This window comes from Garra rufa, chromosome 1 (assembly GCF_049309525.1).
Source record: "Garra rufa chromosome 1, GarRuf1.0, whole genome shotgun sequence".
Taxonomy (NCBI): Eukaryota; Metazoa; Chordata; class Actinopteri; order Cypriniformes; family Cyprinidae; genus Garra; species Garra rufa.
The window spans coordinates 106,094,827-106,102,560 of NC_133361.1; positions in this window are offsets into that span (position 1 = coordinate 106,094,827).

Genomic DNA, 7,734 nt, shown 5'->3' on the forward strand with positions numbered 1-7,734 from the left:
CCGTAGATCTCGCCACCTGCAGTGGACTCCGACTCCCCTGCGGCTATCCGGCCAGGACTAAAAGAGCAAAATTCACCTGCAGTGTCCCACACCTTAATGTTAGTAAATATTACCTAATGTTTTTTGAAAACACCTGCAATTACTGCAAAAGAAGCAACTCAACAAAAGTCAAGGGTCAAGAGCCCAACTAAAGCAAACACAGATCTCCAGGATGGTGACTTCAAACTTAACATTTTCCATAAGAAGTATCAACATCTAAATCTTTGTTAATTCTCATTAAGAACTGCTGTAGACATCTGGCAAAAATATAGTTAATCTGGTTAGTAATATTGTAAGTTGGTAATGCTATTTGTGGAGTTGTTTAATCAGATCTTGGGAGATTTGATGTCTTTTGTCTTCAGTTCTTCTAAGGCTGTGGCTGAAGTGTGTGTTCTTATTTCTCTTTCTTTCAGTGCTTGTTCAAAGCAGGTGTTTGAATGATTGAATGAATGTTTCAGGAACATCATACTAAACCTTAAATAACATTCTACTGACATTAAGGCAACTGGATATTTTTATGCTGTTGGAATGTTACAAATCAACGTACCTAGAATGTTGAGTTTTAAATCAAAATTAAGTTGAATGAACGTTTGAGAGTTGAAAGAACATCATATCTTTTAAAAATGTCCCTCTAATGTCGAAAAAACTGGAAAAAATTTTATGTTCCCATAACCAACACTGTATATTTGGAGAATGTTAGCTGGGAAAAAAGCATAACATCCTCAGCTCTAAGACAGGATGAAACTATGAAGCAGTCAAATCCATAATGACCTGAAAACAACACAGTGCTCAGCAAACAGTAGTTCAAATTGTAAAATTACAAACTGTCTAGAGTGGAATTCAGTACATCTGGTGGAACATCAGTACATTATGCAACTATGCAGCACCTAAGCATATTACCTGATGTGGCCAGTGAGTTGTCCACAGGAGAAATCAAACAAAATAATATTTCAATAACACCATATAATTAAAATGTTTAATTGATTTCAATATGGCATTTCTGCTATTTCAACAAAAAAAAAAACTATCCACTTATGTCTTGTTTTACTTTAACATACAACAATACCTTGAACAACAAATTCAAACAGTGCCTCCATTCTTTTAAGACAGGCCGATACAGCCTCAGTTACCTCACACCTGGGCAGAAGCACCTCATTGGTCCATGTTTTGATTCCAGGGCGGGATATAAATAACACCCCCCTGGAGCCAAGGGCCTGAAACCTTTCCAGCTTCCAACAAGAGTAAAACAAAATATGCATTATTTCCGAACATTTATGCTCTACGACATTTCAGAGTTAGGTAAAGCAAGTTTTTTGTATACTATCATTATGACGTACTGCTGCTTGCATATGTATTCAGGCCCTACACAGTAACATTTGCCAAATAGCCATTTCGCTAAAGAATTTAGAATAATGGGATCAGCAAGTAGAAGTTTTCACAGTGATTATTCATTGAGAAGGTTTTTACTTAATTATAATAAGCTACGGTCAAATAAGTGTAAACCTAGAACTAAAAATACAGGTGTTTCATTACTTATGCATGCAAGCCAAAAGGTAAAAGTAAATGCAGTCTATAACATACCAACAAAGAAGCTTCATCCATTAGGTGCGATGACGTTTTGTTCTTTTTTCTGGGCCTGGGCCCATGCTTTTGATTTACAATAAAATTTAAAAAAAAATAAAAAATAACCGCAGCTTGTGGGGCTGCGCTGATTTACAGTTCTTGCATGTCGTGCATGTCACATTGAGTGCCACAGAACAAGACACATTTTTTTGTGGTTGATCCTGGTTCTGGCATATCTTTTTTAGAAAGAAACATTAGAATAATGGGTTTCACATTAATAATACAATAAAATGATATAAAAGTTCCAGGGGCTGCCTGCAGGATGAGGGTGAAAATACAGAATGAGAACACTAGACAATCAACTACTGGTTAAATTAAGTATGGTAGTGCCCTTACAGCATAGTTAGTCTATTACCATCCTATTTGATGATGAGTTTATAGCCTACTTTATACTTGTATATTACGGTCAGGGCCTACTGTGCAGCCTGTTAGAAAGGACAGTTAGCAAAAATAGTAATACAACGGTCATGTGCCAATCATATAGCCAATTATAAAACCGTATTTGATGCGCCCAGAATTGATCCGTTTTAAAAAAGTTCTCTTATCAAATAAATTGAAATGTTTAAAAACTGATAAAATATTTAACTGTCTGATGAAATGAAGGTAACACTTTAGTGTACATTTTTAAATAAATTTAATAACAGCTACTGCAAGCGATTTTTAATGCTGAAAATTCATTTATCCTTTGCGGAAACTTTCGCATATTTATGGAGAGCGCAGGTCATGATTGCTTAGCAACGACAGACGCCACGGCAGCTCAGGCTACAGAGCGGTTTGGATAGAAAGAAAAAGCGGTGCGCCTTGCGTTTTCCACGTGTTTTAGGCGCGACATGTATTTTATCACCACTACTGTCACTGTTTCCATCTTCATTGCTCCAAAATATGATGCAAATCACATGTAGAACAGCATTCTCCATCCAATTTTAGTGTTTCAGATGCTGACAAATTATTTTATGCCTGCATGATTCCCCTAGTAAAAAAGTAATAGATTTAAAATGCATATATTTAACAGAAAGTATATTTCAAAACTATTAACATATTTACTGATAGAAAATACAGTGTGGACATTATAAAAACAATTGCACCTATGGAGAGTCCCCACAAGGATAGTAAACCAGACGTGCATATGTTTGTGTGTGTGTACTTGTATTTCTTACTTTGTTGGGCCCAGTGACAAGTAGCCCACCAACAGTATGGGGTCCAGCAGCCTTGTGGGGCCCAAAATAGTGATTTCCGATTTTCCATTAAACAGCCTCATAAGCCTCTCCTGGTGTGTCTCATGCCTTTTTTTCACTTTCCCAACTAGGTGACAAAGTATGGTTCTGTGTGTATATGTGTTTGTACTCTGTATCGCCCCCCATTTCTCTAAGTGCGGTAGTGCCGCAGATACACACTACCGAAAGTGTGTGTTATTTTAGCTCACGGAAAAGGAGGAGCTGTTTAGTTTCTGTGATTAACAGTGTTAATTCCTTATTTTACATTTATAATTTAACGTGTTTCAACTCTCTACCAAGGGAAAAAATACTTAATGTGAGCAACAGGTAGGTTTATATTATTTTACTGCATTTGAGTTTCGTGTCAATTACTACCCAACAGAACGATGCTTAATGAAATACCTTTTTAATCACACGGCTAATTGCTAATAGCCCACGGAAAGGGAGGGTTCGTTTATATTCGGTCACGCACGTTATCAACCGCAAGTTGAACTCGGTTTAACGTCGAACAGATGAACTTCGTGTGAGAAACAGGTAGGCTTATATTATTTGACTGAACATTTGATGTAGTTTTGTGTCAATTCCTACTCATATCAATTGAATGATGCTTAATGAAATAAAGTGACCATTGTACTGAGATCGCTAGTTGATAATAGCACATGGAAAGACGGACTTATCTGGAATTCTGGAATTTTCAACCGGATGTTCCACGCGGTTTATAAACGGAAGAATCTCTTCATGTGAATAACAGGTAGGTTTATGTTATTTGACTTTGTACATTATGTAGTTTAAATGTTTTCTCCATTTCGTAAGGTATCAAATTGATGGTTAATAATAATAAAGATGATGTGCTATTTTATTCAGATCGCTAGCATTAGCTGCTAATCTTAGTTCTAGACTGATAATGGTGTTGACAGCAGAAGAAAGAACCGTGTTTTATTGCAGTTGATAATTTGACTACATTTTGTTGGTAACACTTTACAGTAAGTTTCACTAGTTAATTACTTTAGTTAACATGAACTAAGAACGAACAATACTACTACAGCCTTTATTAATCTTAATGTAAATTTCAATATCTACTAATGCATCATTAAAATCAAAAGTTGTGCTTGTTAACATAAAATAATGTTCTGTGAATTAACTTGACCTAAAAATGAACGACTGTATTTTAATAAACATTAGTAAAGATTAATAAATGCTGTGATGTATGTATTGTTCATTGTTTATGTTAGTTGATACATTAATGCCAGGGACAGCTCAACTTTTCTACTGACCCCCTCTAAAACTAGTCCTGTCGGAAAAAGGTTTTAAAGAAATCTACTGTTTAAGTAAATAACATTTTTTTAAACTGCTTTTGTTTTCATATATTAGTTATAATGTTTAAATACCACAAAACTCATATCATAATTCAATTGTATTATTTTAATGCAGGTACAATACCGTTACTGGCCATCACTGAATGCGACAAAAAAAATACAAAAGCTTGAGATGCCCGATAAAGAAAATTGGACCCAGCACAGGGTCAGGGTGTTTGCTACAACAGGTATTTCTTTTTTTTTACTTTAAAGAACCATTCCTAAAAGGATATTAGTGCAACTACTATAAAGGAATGCTAAACTCTATATATTTTTTCTCTTCAGGTGACTATGAAACAGCTAAAAAGTGGTAAAAAAACAGCTGTGTAATTTTTACTTGAGAGCTGTGATGACGCCCACCAAAAAAGGAAAAGATGACCAGTGTGTCTCAGCAGTTCTGATGAAGGTATAAAACCCCAATACAACCCCTGGCAAAAATGATGAAACCACTACACTTAGATGATATTCACCCAAATTTAAAATTAAATCACAGATATGACACAAAAAATATTTGTTTAATTATTCAACACACTGGTTATGGGAAACATACCTCAAACAAATGGAATTAAAATATTTGAATTAATGGAGAATTATTTTCCATATTAAGTATAGGGGGAAAAAAATGAAATCAATCAATGCTGAGGAAGAAATTATGGAATCAGCATGCAATTTGTATTTCTGAAACAAACATCTAAACATATCTAAAATGCTAATTAGCCAGCAGTTAAAAGTGAGTACTTGTCAGGATGTCACCCCAGCCACCTACGATGAACACACCCTCTGGAGAACCACCCAGTCGTTCCAGATCACCTGACTACTAATTACACGCACCTGATTCCACTTACCACACCCCATAACACTCACCGTCTGGTCTACAGATCGCACTCCCTGCTCATCCGGACTCTGTTTGGACTCTGTTTCCCTCCTCTGTTCCTGCTGATCCCATCACCTGTGCAAAGGGACTGTTCAGATAAGATTACTCACCTTTACAACCATCCGTATTGCTGTTTGATACTTACCTGCTGTTTTAATAAACTTACCTCAATCTTCTCAACACTTACCTCCGCCTCTGTATCCGTCTGTGTGTGTGACAGTACTTACAGACATTAACGAGCTGTTGAACTTCGCTAATTGTAAGAAAACATGTCCCCAACAAGAAAGCTGTCAGTTGAAATGATGGAAAGGATTATAAAACTCCTTCAAGATTAAAAAAAAAAGCTGGATCTAAGTTGAAAGTTGTTTCTAAAAATTTATGTAAGTACAAGAAAATGGAAAGACTAAAACATACAGGTAGATCAAGGAAGACGAGATAGAAAAAGCAACTTCCCTTGAAAATAGAAAATGCACAACAAAATAAATGAGTGGAAACAAGAGTCGCTGTGTATTACATAACTGTAAGAAACCGCTGAATGAAATTAGATTTACATATAGAAAGGCCAAATGAAAACTGATCCGTCAACCACTATCCAAGATAGTTGGAACCAGTTCGAAGAAGAATATTGTTTTTCATTAGTACAGTCCATTCCCTAAAGAACTCAGGCCATCATAAAAGCCAGAGGAGGAGCATTAGTGTACTAATTGTGTTTTTTGGTTGATGATTCCATAATTTTTTTTCCCCAGTACTTGATATGGAAAATAACTTTACATTAATTAAAAGAGCTTAATCTTATTAGTTTGAGGCATGTTTCACATAACCCGAATGTTGAATTAAAAAAAATGTTTTGTGTCATTTCTCTGATTTGTTTATTTGCTATAAAGTAAAAAAAAAAAAGTATGAACAACATCTAAGTGTGGTGAGTTCAGGTGTGTGTATGTGAAAAAAGTTTTTAAGGACTAAACAGGACTAAAAATCGTAATTATTTTGTATTTTTTTTAAAAGATGTTTCTTCACTACCTCTTCTCCAAAAGAAGAGCAGGTTGGATTGCAAAACCACTGGTAGGCCTTTCTTAAATAAAGTTTTAAATATAATTATTTTACTTAATTTCAGTAGTCGATATCAATACCAATATATTTCATGATTTTTTCTCCCCTATTTTTTATTAATCAATTCTTCAATTTCTTATTTACAGTGGAACCTCAGCTGCCAGTTCCACCAGAAATTAATAAATAAATAAATTCCCTAACAAGCAAACCACCGTCAGTCAATCAATAAAGATACCTTCAAGATGTGAAGAGCTTCCTACTCCTGATGTGCCAATAAGGCCAGCTCCTCCCAGAGACACCCTGAAAAATGGTAGTGTTTTTTATATTTAATTAGACCCATTCTATTTATTTGCATTTGTTTAGCATTAGGTTGCATGGACTAAGGCTGTGTCTACACTTGGCATTAACATGCAACATGTATTCAGGTGTTGTTCACATACACATTGAAAAGGCAAACACGTTTGTGATCAGAATGTTAACTGATCAGTGTCCAGGTCCAAAGGTAATTGTGGTCATGTTGTGATTAGATCTCAGGGGAATGTTAATGCATGTCTGCATTTGCAGGTTGACTTCACATAAATCCCACTACAAGTCCCACTGCACCTTCAAGGCCATGGTGGGAATGTCCCCTCATTTGTGTCAGCACTCTTTGAGGGATCCATAAGTGATAAGGAGGTGTTTCGCCAGTCAGGGATTACATAACTCTTAACACTTGACATAGCCATCATGGTTGACAAGGGCTTCCTGGTGGATGACCTTGTACCTGGGACTGTTCATCGTCCTGCCTTTCTCTCCAAGAGGACACAAATGTTGGAGGGTGGATGTTCTAAAGATGCAGTCCATTGCTCGTTTAAGAGTGCACATTGAGAGGATGATCCGAAGAGTCAAAGAAATTAAACTTTTTTGATTCTACAATCCCTCTGTCCATCTCAGGCAGCATCAACCAAATCTTCACAGTTGCATGTCTCCTCACAAAATACCAAAATGGGCCTCTTGTCAAGAAATGGATGTACACCGCGTTCCAAATTATTATGCAAATTGGATGTAAGTGTTATAAACTTTATTTTTTTTTTGTTTTTCAATTAAACTCATGGATGGTATTGTGTCTCAGGGCTCTTTGGATCAATCAAATGAATCTCAGACACCTGTGATAATTAGTTTGCTATATGAGCCCAATTAAAGGAAAAGTACTTAAGAAGGGTGTTCCACATTATTAAGCAGGCCACAGGTTTCAAGCAATATGGGAAAGAAAAAAGAGCTCTCTGCTGCTGAAAAGCGTCAAATAGTGCAATGCCTTGGCCAATGTATGAAAACAATAGATATTTCACGAAAACTTAAGCGTGATCATCGTACTGTGAAGAAATTTGTGGCTGATTCAGAGCACAGACAGGTTCGTGCAGATAAAGGCAGAATGAGGAAGGTTTCTGCCAGACAAATTCATCGGATTAAGAGAGCAGCTGCTAAAATGCCATTACAAAGCAGCAAACAGGTATTTGAAGCTGCTGGTGCCTCTGGAGTCCCGCGAACCTCAAGGTGTAGGATCCTCCAGAGGCTTGCAGTTGTGCGTAAACCTACTATT